This window comes from Pongo pygmaeus, chromosome 13 (assembly GCF_028885625.2).
Source record: "Pongo pygmaeus isolate AG05252 chromosome 13, NHGRI_mPonPyg2-v2.0_pri, whole genome shotgun sequence".
NCBI lineage: Eukaryota > Metazoa > Chordata > Mammalia > Primates > Hominidae > Pongo > Pongo pygmaeus.
In genome coordinates, this window is record NC_072386.2 from 92,656,506 (window position 1) to 92,674,359 (window position 17,854).

At 37.3% G+C, this 17,854-nt stretch overlaps 1 non-coding gene across 1 annotated transcript; it reads left to right on the forward strand.

Annotated features, from left to right (window-relative positions):
• Window positions 1-9,866: 9,866 nt before the first annotated feature.
• On the forward strand, window positions 9,867-9,975 carry LOC129044861 (U6 spliceosomal RNA). Its single transcript, XR_008504835.1, has one exon. It is a non-coding gene; the product is annotated as a U6 spliceosomal RNA (small nuclear RNA).
• Window positions 9,976-17,854: the final 7,879 nt, after the last annotated feature.

Here is a 17,854-nt window from a genome sequence, read left to right on the forward strand (position 1 = left end):
ACAGAGCCATCAGAAATAATGCCACATATCTACAGGTATCTGATCTTTGACAAACCTGACAAAAACAAGAAATGGGGAAAGGATTCCCTATTTAATAAATGGTGCTGGGAAAACTGGCTAGCCATATGTAGAAAGCTGAAACTGGATCCCTTCCTTACACCTTATACAAAAATCAATTCAAGATGGATTAAAGACTTAAATGTTAGACCTAAAACCATAAAAACCCTAGAAGAAAACCTAGGCATTACCATTCAGGACATAGGCATGGGCAAGGACTTCATGTCTAAAACACCAAAAGCAATGGCAACAAAAGCCAAAATTGACAAATGGGATCTAATTAAACTCAAGAGCTTCTGCACAGCAAAAGAAACTACCATCAGAGTGAACAGGCAACCTACAAAATGGGAGAAAATTTTCGCAACCTACTCATCTGACAAAGGGCTAATATCCAGAATCTACAATGAACTCCAACAAATTTACAAGAAAAAAACAAACAACCCCATCAAAAAGTGGGCAAAGGACATGAACAGACACTTCTCAAAAGAAGACATTTATGCAGCCAAAAAAACACATGAAAAAATGCTCACCATCACTGGCCATCAGAGAAATGCAAATCAAAACCACAATGAGATACCATCTCACACCAGTTAGAATGGCAATCATTAAAAAGTCAGGAAACAACAGGTGCTGGAGAGGATGTGGAGAAATAGGAACACTTTTACACTGTTGGTGGGACTGTAAACTAGTTCAACCCTTGTGGAAGTCAGTGTGGCGATTCCTCAGGGATCTAGAACTAGAAATTCCATTCGACCCAGCCATCCCATTACTGGGTATATACCCAAAGGACTATAAATCACGCTGCTATAAAGACACATGCACACGTATGTTTATTGCGGCATTATTCACAATAGCAAAGACTTGGAACCAACCCAAATGTCCAACAATGATAGACTGGATTAAGAAAATGTGGCACATATACACCATGGAATACTATGCAGCCATAAAAAATGATGAGTTCACGTCCTTTGTAGGGACATGGATGAAATTGGAAATCATCATTCTCAGTAAACTATCGCAAGAACAAAAAACCAAACACCGCATATTCTCACTCATAGGTGGGAATTGAACAATGAGAACACATGGACACAGGAAGGGGAACATCACACTCTGGGGACTGTTGTGGGGTGGGGGGAGGGGGGAGGGATAGCATTGGGAGATATACCTAATGCGAGATGACGAGGTGGTGGGTGCAGCGCACCAGCATGGCACATGTATACATATGTAACTTACCTGCACATTGCGTACATGTACCATAAAACCTAAAGTATAATAATAATAATAATAATAATAATAAAAGAAAAAAAAAAAAAAAGAAGTTTAGGCTGGGTGCAGTGGCTCACGCCTGTAATCCCAGCACTTTGGGAGGCCGAGGCGGGCGGATCACGAGGTCAGGAGATGGAGACCATTCTGGCTAACACGGTGAAACCCTGTCTCTACTAAAAAATACAAAAAAATTAGCCAAGCATGTTGGCTGGTTCTTGTAGTCCCAGCTACTCCGGAGGCTGAGGCAGGAGAATGGAGTGAAACTGGGAGGTAGAGCTTGCAGTGAGCCCAGATGGCGCCACTGCACTCCAGCCTGGGCGACAGAGAGAGACTCCATCTCAGGAAAAAAAAAAAAAAAAGAAGTTTAACTAACCTTAAGATTTTGGGTTGGGCCAGGCACGGTGGCTCACGCCTGTAATCCCAGCACTTTGGTAGGCGGAGGCAGGCAGTTCGCGAGGTCAAGACATTGAGACCATCCGGGCCAACATGGTGAAACCCCGTCTCTACCACAAATAGAAAAATCAGCTGGGCGTGGTGGCACGCACCTGTAGTCCCAGCTACTCGGGAGGCTGAGGCAGGAGAATCACTTGAAACCGGGAAGCAGAGGTTGCGGTGAGCCGAGATCATGCCACTGCGCTCCAGCCAAGTGACAGAGTGAGACTGTCTCAAACTAAAAAAAAAAAAAAATTAGGTTGATTGGTGTTTTTACATCATTACTTTCTGATATTAATAGTTTTCTGCTTTTTTTTAACCGTTCTCAGGTGCTAATGGGAGACTGTTATATACTATATAGCTAGTCAAAGTGGTAGGATTGGAAGCCACGTGTCACAATACCATACTGTACATGTTAAGCACATGTGCCATTCAGAGAATCCTAAGGATTCTTGGCCAAAAAGATCTAGATAGAAACTGAAGTCTATGCAGAAAAGTTAATAAAGCAAACCTAAGACTGCTATGTTTAGAAATGCCAGCTTGCAACGTTAACCCTTGGCTGGCATCTGGAAACTTGGCTGGTAAACAGTTTCATACATTGATATAAAACTTTTACCCTAACTAATAAGAGTGGCTTACTGTGCCTAAACTATTTGTACAATGCGGTTAATGGTAAAAACATGCTTTCTTTCTGGGAGTCTAGAACTTTGGTACATGCTAGGCAGGTAATACCTACATAAGCGACCCCAATAAAAGCCTTGGTCACCGAGTCTCTAATGGGCTTCCTTGAGCAGAAAATTCCCACAGCTGTTGCTGCATTTTTATTGCTGGTTGAAGTGTGTGCTGTCTGTGACTGCTCATGGGAGGAAGAAAACATGAGACCTTTAAATGGACTCTTCCACATGTCTTTTTCTCTTATGATTCAGCTGTATATCTTTACTATAGCACATTGCTGTAATAAATCTTAGCCAAGAGTGTAACTATATGTAAGGGTGTAACATTGTAATTCAGTATAATAGCAATAATTATTTCTTATATAAGTATTGTGCTATACAAACAAAAATGAATTTTCTAATTTTAATGAGGATATCTTTTATCTAATAAGTTTATCATGAAGTCTACATAACATATGAACATGTTCTGTCATTTAATAGCTATAAATGAATTTTCCTTTTATTTCTCACAAGCAAGTCTATAAGACCAAAATTAATAAAAAAGTAAATAGAAATGAATTGTAGGGAAAAGTTCACCTGAAATACATGGAATTCCAATCAAGTGTTACAGGTTTGAAAGTGACTTTGGTGAAAAAGAAAAAAAAAGTGTGTTATACATTGAGTAAGAAGGAATTCTATTTAAACAAAATATTCTTCAAAATATAAGGTTATAGTGATATAATGGAAATAGAAAAGGAGATCATATTTATGGAATCTAAGGATACAAGGGAGATAGAAATGTAATAAAGTGGTGCTTATTCTAATCCCCAATGGTCTCTTTCTACAGGAGAAAGGCACATAAAATCACCAAAAACCAAATCAACCTCTCTCTCCAATTTCAAGGGAATTTATTGGTATTAATAGGGCACATTGTACCCTCAGTAAAACAAAAATAAATTGTACACTGTGAGAATTAGGATCTCCTTAAAGATAAGTCAATATACTTTCTCATTTATCATGTAAATGATGCTATATTTCTTCAAAGATGTACAACCTATATAAACAAACTACTGATGCTATCATATTTGTCTTCCTTATTTATACCTACACTGAACTAGCAAGCATTTTTTTTTTAGGCATCTGTGGGGCTGAGTATTAACATTTGCTTAAATCAGTAAATGGATTAATTATGTAGTTTTTCTTGCCTAATGGTTGGCTGGTGTTAATAAATTCTTCTGTCTCCATTGCTCGATTATTGAAGATAAAGTTATTTTTGATTCCTGACAATGTGGAGAGGTCTCACATTAGTTTCTCCAATTTGCTATGTTGAAATCCCACTCTGTAGTGGGATTGATATCCAGGGAACTGCTAGGATTAAGGATTCAGAACACCTCCAGAGCAGCTCTGGCTTTGGTGTGCCCTTTTCCATTCTAGTTCAAGTTGTTAGGTTTATAGTACCATTTTTGTTTTCCTTTAGGTTTGTTGAAGATTTTTGTAGTGGTGGTTGCTGTTGTTCATTGAAGACTTGCTTTATTTTTGTGAGAGCTCAACAATAGTTTTAAAAATGCATTCCTTCTCACTAAAATAATATTTGCATGTTTTATGGTAGGGGATCATATCAGAATATCTACCCTTTGTAAATTGGATTTGAATAGTCAGTAGAATTTTTAAAACTTGATTATGTAGTAGTCAAACTTAAATGATTTTTTAAAAATTTTAAAATCTCCATTAAACACTAATGAAGCTCACATTACTTTTAAATTTAATTTTCAGATTTTCAGAATAATATGTGAAGTTTTAGAATCAAATATTTCTATTAAACTGATAAAAATAAAAAGTAAAGCATTAAAAACAGTGTCTCATCACCACTTATTTCTCAAGTCATGCTTCTCAGAGGTAACCAAACTCTTTAAACTTTTAGCTTTTCCATTCACTATTAACCTCCACACCTTAAAATACTGTTTGTATCATTATTTCATGATTTATTAATTGTATAAATTAAACTTGACCTCTTACTATGGATGGTAAGGAACAGGCTTTAACAATAAGCTCCATTTTCAACAATCATCTTAAAGTTTTAATTTTGATTAAAACTATGTTCTGTATTTTCATTATTCTGATTTTGTAACTATTGTTTTGAGTACCTTAGATTTTATAAGTGTGTTTGCTGCCCTGGCACTTTAAATAAATAAGTGTTTTTAATCACTGGTGTTCTGAATTGTTATATTGAAGCACCAGAGATGATCAGGTTTGTGGATGGATTTCTTTTTTTTTTTTTTTTTTTTTTTTGTACTTTTATTTTATTTTATTTATTTTTTATTTTTATTTTTTCTTTTTTTTTTCTTTTATTATTATTATTATTATTATTATTATACTTTAGGTTTTATGGTACATGTGCGCAATGTGCAGGTAAGTTACATATGTATACATGTGCCATGCTGGTGCGCTGCACCCACCAACTCGTCATCTAGCATTAGGTATATCTCCCAATGCTATCCCTCCCCCCTCCCCCCACCCCACAACAGTCCCCAGAGTGTGATGTTCCCCTTCCTGTGTCCATGTGTTCTCATTGTTCAATTCCCACCTATGAGTGAGAATATGCGGTGTTTGGTTTTTTGTTCTTGCGATAGTTTACTGAGAATGATGATTTCCAATTTCATCCATGTCCCTACAAAGGACATGAACTCATCATTTTTTATGGCTGCATAGTATTCCATGGTGTATATGTGTATATTGTGGATGGATTTCTAAAACAGATAATTCTGCTAAAGTCAAAGGAGAAGAAAAAGAAGGATGTTGCTTGACATGTAAATTCTGTAGGGAAGGAAGATGATGAAGAAGCTCTTGATGCAGGAGAAAACAGGAAAAGAAAGAAGGTGTCAGTTTGATAAAGGTTCAGCATTTGGATAAGAGATAATTAGATCTCATGAGCCAAGGCTAATCCATGAGAATGAGCACTAGAATGGGTGAAAATAAAAAAATGATAGAATGCTTAATTTCAACATTTTATATTCTTTATAAAGAACCTACTAGAATAACTGTTGTATGCCTACCTAATATGGTGATATAATACACACAACTATATGTGTATGTATGTGTGTATAAATATATACTATCAACAATATAATCTTCCTGTTTTTAAAATTGAGGAGAGGCCAATAGAATTTTAATAACAAGTTCAAAAATAGATGAAGAAAATCAGGATACTCTTCATTAATGGAAATACCTTTGGAGTGACTGAAAGAAATTTTTTTTTGTTTTGTCATTTGTTTTGTTTTCTCCAGTTTCATTGGGTGTTTTGTGTGTTTTTGTTTGTATTTTTGTTTTGTGATATATAACTCCAAATGCTGCCCAAACAAGTTCAATTATGTTGAACAGAGGATATTTTCACCTCCCAATAATGGAGTTATTGCACATCAAGATGGGAAATGGGGAAAGCCAAATTGCTTTGTATGATAAAGTGAGAAGAGACTAAACCATTGAATAAGGACAGGGATCTAGCGGGGAGAGGAGGTGGGGAGCCAGGGGGTGAGGTACTGTATGGGAGGAGGGCAGATAATAGCCCTCAGAGATAGAGCAGTGCTAAACAAGTCAAGAGAAAACAATCACAAAGATATGATCTGTAAAACGTTTGTGCAGAGATACACTACTCACTCTCATTGTCACTCCTAAGGTATTTTTAGAAAAGCAACAATTTTTCTTTAATACAAATTAGATCATCTAGACAAACTGTAGGGAAGCAGGTGTCTGTATCTGAGTGGTTCTGAAACACTTCAATATTTTTACATTTCAACCACAAACATATTTGCCCTTATATTTTTGTCATAAATATACATGTAGCATAAAATTTCCCATTTTCACAATTTTTCAGTGGCATTAATTCAGAATGTTGTACAACCATCACCACTATCTATTTCCAAAGATTTTTATCACCCCAAACAGAAACTCTGCACACATTAAGCAATAATTCCTAAATCTCTTCCTCCACCATCTCCTGGTAACTTCTAATCTACTGCCAAAACAGTGTGACTTTTGCTCCCCAGAAAATATTTGACATTGTCTTTAGACTCTGTTGGTTGTCACAGTGAGGGAATAGGGAGGTGCTACTGTCATCTTATTCCTGCAGGTAGCAGTATGCTCCATCTAATAGGATGCTGCTGCTTGAGGTCAAACCTTGAACTGCAATATTCAATCAGAGCCTTCCAAAGATCTGTCATTGTTCTCCACATCAGCCATAACAGAAAGAACATGGCCCAGAGCCACCTCATACAAGAAGGGGATCAGTGAACAAATTGTGGACACACTCTCTTATCCTATAGGAGTACTGAATTTGCTAAATATTATCATCCCTAACCAGTAGATCACTGTGTTTGAGATTTTACTCTGGAGCCTTCTGCCACACCCACATGGATGGTCTGTGAGATGAATAAGCTTCTGTGCCCTGTTGAAAAAAGGACCGATGACCAAAAAGCAGTTGATAATCCCTTCCAGCAAACCATTAAAATATTTTTGCATTATTCAAAGATTAAAACAGTAGAAATTATGTTATCCTTTTAAAAATAAGTAGGCATTTATTTATAGTTATTGTTATACATCCATTTATCGATTTCACTGTAATCTATTTCAATTCCACTGAGGTCCACTAAAAATAATCTCTCCTGGCTGGCCACCTCGTTGTCAGCCATCTCACTGAGTACTTTGATTTGCCCATTTCAGCCTCATCAAAGAAGGGAGACATCTTCAAGTGCAGCTTGCCTATCAAGGAGTTGATAGAAATGGCTTTAGGTGTTCCTACTATAGTCAAAGTATCTTTGGAAAAATTTAACGACAAACACTCAACTTCTCCTTAATACTTAGTTATCTGGAAAATCACAATAAGGTCTTGTGTGTGGTCTAGGGACTTCAGTGAGCAGAGAATGCAATGCCACACACCACTCACATGCTGATTGAGCAAGATACAGGACACTCATGCTTTAAAAAACAGCCTCTTGATGGCATAATTCTTCATTTGGATACAGAGCCCCAGCCCAAGCCCCAGCTGCAGGCCTACCCATTACATTGCTTCTAGCCTCAAAATGCTTGGCTGTTAGTCTCGGAATCTCATCCCCAGAGTGAGTTTACTTGGGCTGTGGAAGCTTCCCAGGTGTTGGGTGCTGATAGGAAAGCCAGAAAGAGTAGGCTGTGCCAGTAGGAGCATCCTAAGCTTCAGGCTACAAGGAAAAGCCAGAGAAGGCTTGTAGTTTTAATAGCTGAGAAAGAGGATGCTAGGTATCTCAAGGCAGGAAAGCATATCCATGGACAGAAAGGACTGTAGAATAGCCAAATCAGAGGGAAGGGCCACTCTGCCTAGTTCAGTGAATGGCCTGAGACAACTGGAAGCAAGACCCGGCTAGTCCTGCCACAGTACACACAGGTTCCTTTTCAACAGGAAAAAGGGAAGCAAAGATAAGGTGTTTTCCGTGGCTTTGTCCTCAGAACAAAGGCAAGAAGCAGGAAGGTCCATTACAAATAGACGAGTCAGTACCAGCTCCTGTGCTAAGTCCAGGCCCAGATGAAATTGGGGCTGATATTGTAGACTCAGGATCCTGCAGCTCAGGGGTACATGCAAGGCTTTGACCTGATTTTAGAAGAGTAACAGGGGCTTAGGCAGAGATATCTACCATGCCTGAAAAGACACGAGGAAAAACTCCATCTCCAGGCAGAGATTTTAAGTGAGAATTCCTGATTTGACATGGCTCCCTCCTAACCAGTTGAAAGAAAAGTTTGGAAAAGCACAGCATCACACTACCATTAAAGATCAGAATGCAGGTTCTGAAGGCTAGAGTAATCTCAGCAGGGACAAGGGCTTCTGAAACCATAAGAGATGTTCCTTATGTAAATCCACCAGATTCACTGATCAGTCCATCTGTCAGATTTACTCCCCTCCCACAGTCTCCTAGTTTGCTTCTGCAGGAGCCAAGATCTCCAACCTTGGACTGGAGAAACTGGGTTACTCAGTCTACTTTTCCCACTCGGCCAGGTTTTGTTTTGGGAGATATTTTGCAAGTCAGAAATCCAATAAGGAAAATCTCTAGCATCAAGATTCTTTTTTTCTAGAAAATGTAGAGATGACTCTGGAAGCTAACAGTGGTTGAGTAATTGTTTATAGTTTAAAGTCATTGAGATTTGTGGTAATTTGTTATACAGCAAACAACTATTACACCAAACACCCAAACAATTAAAACAAATCAAAACAAAACAACAGCTCATCCTTCTTCATTCCACAATTCCTCTGCATTTTGTATTTGTTATTGTAATGGGAGATGCTTACTCAGTTTATAATTCTTAAATGTTACTTTTTGAGTGGGCAATGCATCAACCTTCAGTCATTCTGTTAAATTGTGTCCAATGTGAATCATATTTGGCAGCTGATTTGGTTTGACTGTGTCCTCACCCAAATCTCATCTTAACTTGTAGTTCTCATAATCCTCACATATCCTAGGAGGGACCTCATGGGAGGTAATTGAATCATGGGGGTGGTTACCCTCATGCTGTTCTCGTGATAGTGAGTGAGTTCTTACAAAATCTGATGGTTTTCTAAGGGGCTTTTCCCTCTTTGCTCGGCACTTCTCCTTGCTGCTACCATGTGAAGAAGAACGTGTTTACTTTCCCTTCCACCATGATTGTAAGTTTCCTGAGGCCTCCCCATCCATGATGAATTGTGAGTCAATTAAATCTCTTTCCATTATAAATTACCCAGTCTCAGGTATGTCTTTATTTGCAGCATGAGAACAGACTAATACAGCAGCAATGCCTCAAAGTATTGACAGATTATTAATAATTTTATATAATAACTGAAATCCTTAGTTTTTCTCATTTTGCTCAAATTTGTTTGAATAGATTATTGAAGTTTTTTGGCTTTTGTTTTGTTTAAGATGAACAAAGTGTTGGACAATGTGCTGGAAAGTATTTGTTCCTGAGTAAAGGAAGAGTCATTCTTAAAGAACCTCAATTAATTCTGATATAACATTCATTTTGTGTGTGTGTGTGTGTGTGTGTGTGTGTGTGTGTGTGTGTGTTTAGTGACAACACTTGAGGCCTACTCTCAGCAAATTTCACATATCCAATACGTTATAATTAACTACAGTCACCATGCTGTTCATTAAGTCTCTACTACTTATTCGCCTTATAATTAAAGGATTGCCATATTTTACCAGTATCTTCCCTTTTCCTCAAGCTTAGCCCCTGGTAACTATCACTCTACTCTCTGTTACTATGAGCTTAGCTTTTTGGTTTTTAGATTCTACATAAAAGTGAGGTCTTGCAGTATTTGTCTTCCTGTTTCTGGCATATTTTCATTTAGCATAATGTCTTCAAGGTTCATGCTAAGTTTGCAAATAGTGAAACTTCTTTTTAAGGTTGAATAATTATGTACTTTCATTGTATGTGTATACACACACATGCACACACACATATATAGTGCTTGCTTTGGCAGCACATATATACTAAAATTGGAACAATACAGAGAAGATTAGCATGGCTCCCAAGCAAGAATGACACTCTAATTCGTGAAGCATTCCATATTTCTTTTTTTAAAATCTATTTAAAAATTTTTAAAGTATATGCAAAGCACATTTTCTTTATCCATCCATCTGTCGACAGATAAGCACTTAGATTGTTCTCCTATCTTGGCCATTGTGAATAATGTTGCAATAAACATGGGAGTGACGATATTTCCTCTAGATCCTGACTTTAATTTTTTTGGAATGTATACCCAGAAGTGAGATTGCTGGATCATATGGTACTTCTATTTCAATTTTTTGAAAAACTTCCATACTGTTATTTTATTTTTTATTTTTTATTTTTAATTTCAATAGGTTTTTGGGGAACAAAATAGGTTTTTTTTCTCTTCCTGGCACTGGCTGCCAGAATGATCACTTATAGAGAGGCAATGTGATGATTGTCAAACTGTCACCCAATCGCCTGACATTCCTGGTAGGTGGTGGGGTGGGGAGCCCTCTTTTGCCCTGCTCATGCCTGACTACCTATAACAGTTTACATGGATAAGTTTTTCAGTGGTGATTTCTGAGACTTTGGTGCACCCATCACCTGAGCAGTGTATGCTGTACCCAGTGTATAGTCTTTTAGCCCTCATATCCCTTCCCACTGTTTCCCCCGAATCCCCAAAGTCCATTGTATCATTCTTATGCCTTTGTGTCCTTATAGCTTAGCTCCCACTTATGAGTGAGAACATAGGATGTTTGGTTTTGCATTCCTGAGTTACTTCATTTAGAATAATGGTCTCCAATTCAGTCCAGGTTGCTGTGAATGTCATTATTTTATTCCTTTTCATGGCTGAGTAGTATTCCATGGTGTGTGTGTGTGTGTGTGTGTGTGTGTGTGTATGGCATTTTCTTTATCTACTCATTGATGGGCATTTGGGCTGGTTCCATATTTTTGCAATTGCAAATTGTGCTGCTATAAACATGCATGTGCAAGTACCTTTTTGTATAATGACTTCTTTTCCACCTAGCAATGGAATGGCTGCATCAAATGTTAAGTCTACCCTTAGTTCTTTAAGGAATCTTCACAGTGTTTTCCAGAGTGGTCGTACTAGTTTACATCCCCACCAGCAATGTAAGTGTTCCCTTTTCACCACATCCATGCCAACATCTATTATTTTTTTATTATGGCCACTCTTGCAGTAGTAACATGGTATCACATTGTAGTTTCGATTTGCATTACCCTGATAATTAGTATACTTTCTAAATAATGGCTATACCAATTTACATTCCCACCAACAGTATATTAATACAAACGATTCCTTTTTTCCATATCCTTACCAACACGGATCTTTTATCTTTTTGATGATAGACTTCCTAATAAGTGTGAGGTGATAGCTCATTGTGTATTTCTGCATTTGCATTCTCATGATGATTAATGATATTGAGCATCTTTACATATACCTGCTGGTCATTTGTATGTCTTCTTCTTTTTTTTCTTTTTCCTGAGACAGAATCTCATGTTGCCACCCAGGCTAGAGTGCAGTAGCATGATCTCAGCTAACTGCAGCCTCTTCCTCGTGGTAGAGGTTCTCCTGTCTCAGCCTTCCAAGTAGCTGGGATTACAGGCGTGCACCACCATACCAGGCTAAATTTTGTATTTTTAGTAGAGATGGGGTTTTACCATGTTGGCAAGGCTGGTGTCAAACTCCTGGCCTCAAGTGATCTGCCTGCCTCAGCCTCCCAAAGTGCTGGGATTACAGGCATGAGCCATCACTCCTGGCCTGTATGTCTTCTTTTGAGAAAGGTCTATTTAGGTCCTTTGTCCATTTATAATCAGTTTGTTTTCTTGCTGTTGAGTTGTGTAAGTTCCTTATTAACTCCTTATTGGAATCATGGCTTACAAATATTTTCTTTTGTTCTGTAGGTAACTTTTTCATTTTGTTAACTGCTACTTTTGCTATGCAGAAACTTTTTAGTTTGATGTTTCCCCACTTGTTTATTTTTGTTTGTGTTGTCTGACATTTTACTTTGGTATTCAAAATATTGCCAAAGACAATGTCAAGGAGATTTTCTCCTACGTTTTCTTCTAGGAGTTTTAAGGTTTCAGGCCTTATGTTTAATTCTTTAATCCATTTTGGGTTGATATTTGTGTACAGTGTAAGTGAAGCATCCAATTTTATTTTATTTTTGCATGTGGATTTCTAGTTTCTACAACAATCATTTATTAAAAATTTTATCCTTTCCCTATTGTATATTCTTGACGGCTTTGTAAAAAGCTACTTGACTATATTTGCATGATTTCATTTCTGGGCTATCTATTCTGTTTCATTGGCCAAGGTGCCTGATTTCCTGCCAGTACCATACTATTTTGATTACTACAACTTTGTAGCAGATTTTAAAAATAAGGTAGTGTGATGCCTCATGCTTTGTTCTTTTTGCTTAAGATTGATTTGGCTATTTGGAGTCTTTTGTGTTTATAGGAATCCTAGGACTGTATTTTCTATTTATGTGTATTTTCATCTGGTAAAAAAAGCTTTTAATGGTTTACTGACTGAGGACAATCCACCCCTTTACAATCTAGAACCTGAAGACTGAATCTTCTGAGAACAACAGAGATAATTTCCTTGCCATGTACACTCCAGCAAAAACTTCGGGACCTTGAACTTTGGGTTAATAATCTCACAACTGAGAAGGATTCCTCCACACTCTTAGAACTGCACACCCATTGGAACCCTTAAGGTGAAGCTAACCAGGGAATTTTCTCCCCAGAAGAAGAAGATATTCTTGATATGAACAGCTTTTCCCAAAATCATGGATCAAGATTTCTACTATTATGAGACTCTTATCTTTGAATATTTTTCCCTTGCTTATGCCTCTATGAACAATAGAAGTGAAAAGAGGGTCTATTTTGTGCACATACGGGTATACATTTATTTGTGAATAATTTTGCAGCCAGCCTTATACATAGATAACTTATATCTTGATAGATGAAAGATGATGTTCCCCTTCCTGTGTCCATGTGTTCTCATTGTTCAGTTCCCACCTATGAGTGAGAATATGCGGTGTTTGGTTTTTTGTTCTTGCGATAGTTTACTGAGAATGTATACATATGTAACTTACCTGCACATTGGGCACATGTACCATAAAACCTAAAGTATAATAATAATATTAATAATAATAATAAAAGAAAAAAAAAGAAAAATAAATAAATAAATAAATTTCAAACTAAAAAAAAAAAAAAAAGAAAGATGAAGGTGCAATGTAGGTGAGAAATCTTAATGGTATATACTTTGTCACATAATTAGAAACAGAACATTGGTTCACTCCTCCTAACCCACACCATGGGTTAAAGAGAACATTGCCAGGAGGCCTTCACTCTTCTAGAAAGGCATCATTTGTTAGGTCCTTTTCTTTCATGGTTTGGAGTAAAAAAATAAAAATAAAAAAGCAATGATTAGAAATGTATCCCTCATAATAGGCTCTATTGCAGACTCTACTGTAAAGGCTGTGGTTACACGACAGACTTTAAATTCTCCTTTGAAATAAAATTGCTCTAGATTACAAACTGGCTAAACAGAGAAGTATCTGAGGAGCTGCCGGCACTTGTGTCCTATGGAGAAATATATCAAATGTAGATTATAGATGTTCAGTTATAGAAGATTAACAAAAAGACTGCTGAGTTAATTGAGTGGTCTCTTATCTAGTTCATTCTTTGATTTATTTAATTTTAGGTGGTTTGGTTTATGGGGACCCTGGGTAAGAAGCATACACCAAACTCTTGGTATTATTATTCTCCTGACAGTCATAATAGTTTTCCTGGTACACTGTATTCTCTCAAAAGTTTTAAATGTTTGCATGTAGCCATCTCTAGAATGTCAAATGGTATCTCTTCAACTGGAATGACAAGAGCTGACAGACATGTGTGACCATGAGGACACCATAACCTATGAATGATATGCTGAGACTGGAAACCGAAAATGGTGGTAAGTGAAAGTGGTGTTAAGGCCTTAAGTTTTGGTCACACTCTCACCTAAGTGAGATCGTGACCAAAAGTGGGGAATTTTTAAACAAAATTATGAGAGACCATTGTTTTGGACTGAGCTCACGCACTAGGTCCCAATAGACCAGACCAAACCAAAGTGGAGTCACTCATGCTAAATGTGGTGTAATCAAACTAAGACTTTAAGGAAACAAATAGATCCTAGAACAGACCAGGTGTTGTTTTTCTCTCTTGTAAAGAGGACATTGCAGCATAAAGAAGTACCCTCTGCTTTAATCCTTTCAAAAACAACAACAAAAAAAAACCCGAAGTCCTTACTCCTACCTTACAAAACCCACTGTTTTGCTATTTTCCAGTGGATTTTAAGGCCAAATAAGTACATTAATGATGCTGATAGTAACATCAATGTCCAAAGTTTTGGTCAATCTCTCAAAATTGAGAAGATAAGCAAAATGGGGGAATTATTAAATCAGGTTTAGCCTAAACCTGTCTCCTTACATGTTTAAGTTGGGCCCAAAGGTTTCTCTGTACATCGTGAACTATAGCAAGTGAAGGTGTGACCAGACCCATAGCCGACAATTGTGTCAATCACCAAGTTTTGGCCAGTCAAATGTAGCCAACTGTTCAAACTGTGTTCAAGTAAGAAACATTAATCCATAACAAATCCGGATGCTTCTGTACCTCACTTCCATTTTCTGTACCTCACCTTCCTTCTACTTTCCATAAATCATCTACCACATGGCTGTGTGGAGTCTCAGAGCCTATTCTGGCTCAGGAGGCTGCCCAATTCACAAATCCTTCATTGTTCAATTAAACTCCTTTAAATTTAATTTTTTTTCTTTTATCACCCCAAAATATTTCAATGGAAATAATTTAAATAATTTTTTTAGAGACATAAAAACTATATTATCAGTGTCACTTAACTAAACAAGACATCACTCAAAAAGGGACACAAGTTTAGGTTTTTCAACTTTTTCATCTCTATTGAGAGGGGCTTAGAATAACGAAGTAAAAGGGATTGAAAAAAATAAAAACCTTATCAGTGCTATATTTTTCTCTTTGTGGGTTTCAAATTTCTTTCTCTCAGGTATGGAGAAATTATTTTCTTTGTTAAGTGCTAACATTTTCATTAGGAAATCAGAAGTAAGGCCACATAACTTTTTCCCTTAGGGCTATTTGTATACACGCTAATGGGTACATTTAGAAACAGAGTAATCATTGATTAAAAAAAATAGCTGGTATTGGTCTATGCTATAAATGTTCTTAAAGTTCATTTAAATAATCCATTACCTATTCTGGCTTATTCATGTTTAGGAAATTCTATTTTAAATGGAACACTGGCCAATCATCTGATTTGATGCAGTTGCTTGTGCCTCCCCAGAGAGGACATGGAACAATTGTCCTTTAGTCAGCGTACAGATTTTTCCCTGTAGTTTTTACACCCTCTGAAATAGCTCATGGGCTGGACCTATTAGCAATCAGCTTTTGATAAAAATGAGACTCATACAACCCCAAATACTTGGCTTCCACGATTGCTATCTGTTTGCTTTGAACATGACAACTGAGCAGGCCCTACTGCCTTCCCTTTACCATTAAAGCCATATAGTCTGTACATGTTTTTTTTTTTAACTTTCATAATAAGTTCAGGGGTACAAGTACAGGTTTGTAACATAGGTAAACTTGTTGTATAGGTTATTTCATCACCCAGGTATTAAGCCCACTACCCATTAGTTGTTTTTCTTGATTCTTTCCCTCCTCCCACCATCTACTCTCCAAAAGGCTCCAGCATGTGTTGTTCCCCTCTGTGTGTCCATGTGTTCTCCCATAACAATCTGTTTTATATCCCACTCCCGCAGAGTTCTGTTTTAAGATCCTTGGGAATCTCTTCTTTTTAAATTTGTGTGCTATCTACAAACCTCTTTCACATACAATGTCTCATTTATGTTATTTCAAAAGATCTTGCTATCTGGGAGGTATCATGTATATCTTACTGATCATCATGCCTCAGCTTACAGAGATCTAGTGCCATGCCTGAGGACACAAAGCCAGTTGTTTTACAACTGGAAGACAAATCTGACTCAAAGTTTAATGAATGTGTGTATGTGTGTGTGTATGCACATATGTGTGCATTTGTTTCCTGCTGTAGCCAAGATTCTTGACCCTTTTATGTTGGCAGCGCTCTTTGAACACTGGAGCATTACTTCCCGTTCTTCATGGGATTTAAAAAAGAACTCAAAGCAACACTAAAACATGTCAGCATAATTGCCAAGAGATAACAACCCCAGTAAAACAGTGTTTCACATTGTCTTTAAAAGCATCTCTATTTACTTACTAGTCACTCTGTGGTCTTTTAGCACCATATTGCATTTGAGCAGAACTGTTAACTGCTCTTATATATTCACAAGGCAATGTTCTTCCCTGCTCTTAAAAACAAACAAACAAACAAAACAACAAAAAACAAAAACAGTTTTGCAACAGGCTTAGTGTTTCAGCACACTAACAACTCTTAATACCAGCAAATTATACCCTCCTCCTCTGCTCTGTGCCTGATATTTCCATAACACAGACACACACAATTTGTTATCATCTCCAGTATTTTTTAAATTGATAAAAAATTGATAGTTCACCTTTAAGAGGACTACGGTACAACAGGGGAGCAGGAACGCCGGTTTAAAACCTCTGTGGTAGGACATGGTTCAATTAAATATCCTGTCAAAAAGCAATCTGGAAATTAAGTCGTTTGATCTCGCTCATTAAATGGATAAATTCTGATGGTAGGTTTAAGGTAATGCCTATACAGCTAGGATGTTCTGAGAGAATGAAATTAGTGATTTACTAAGTCACTTCTTCCTTGGCTGTGAAAATGCTTTTCTGCATTTTTTTTTTTCAGCTCAGGCCTGCAATGGATTTGTACTTTAGGAGAAAGCACCCTTTTTAAATAATATTTCTTCCAAAACTACCTTCATGACCAGCACTTCAGGGACTAGAAATTCTTTCATCTTAGAAATTCTAAGTTGATTCTTATTATACTCTCCAGTGCTAAAAGGGAAAGCCACAAATGGAACTTTACTGAAAATGCTATATAAAAATAATAGCATTAGTTATGTGGCATGATATGTGCCAGACACTGTTTTAAGTTATCTGCATATATTAACTCACAACAGTTCCGTGAAGTCAATATATTTATTATGGTCCCTTTCCATATGGGAAAACTAAGGTATAAGGGAAATGTGTGATTGACTAAATAGCAGTGCAACCAGAGTTTGAATCCAGACATTAGGAATCTAAGGCCTTGGTATTTAGGCTTTATGTAAAAACAATTCAAAAGGGAGGCTGTGTGTAGTGGCTCAGACCCATAATCCCAGCACTTTGGGAGGCCGAGGTGGGTGGATCACTTGAGACCAGGAGTTCAAAACCAGCCTGGCCAACATGGTGAAACCCAGTCTTTACTAAAACTGCAAAAATTAGCTGGGTGTGGTGGTGCACGTCTGTAGCCCCAGCTACTTGGGAGGCTGAGGCAGGATAATTGTTTGAACCAGGGAGGCAGAGGTTGCAGTGAGCCGAGATCACACCATTGTACTCCAGCCTGGGCAACAGAGCAAGCCTCTGTCACAAACAAAACAAAGCAAAAATTTAAAAGAGGAAAGAGAGAGAGAAAGGCAGATGAGAAAAAAAAATTAAAGAAATGAAAAAGTTTGTCATCTAAGCTATAGGATGATGATTCTATTTTGTTCTCACTGATACTAGCTTTGATTCTACTCCCCTTTCATTATAAGGAACTGACCTAGAAAATTCATAGTGTGGGAGTGCTTGTTTGTAGACTTTTGATACAGAAGTGAAAACATGTCCGTGACAGCTCAAATATTATTGGAAGATTCAAAGTGAAAATCCAAGCACCAAAGCATCTTTTGCTTCCTTCTCACCCGCAACACCATGGGGAGGACCCCCGGTTATTTTTTCAA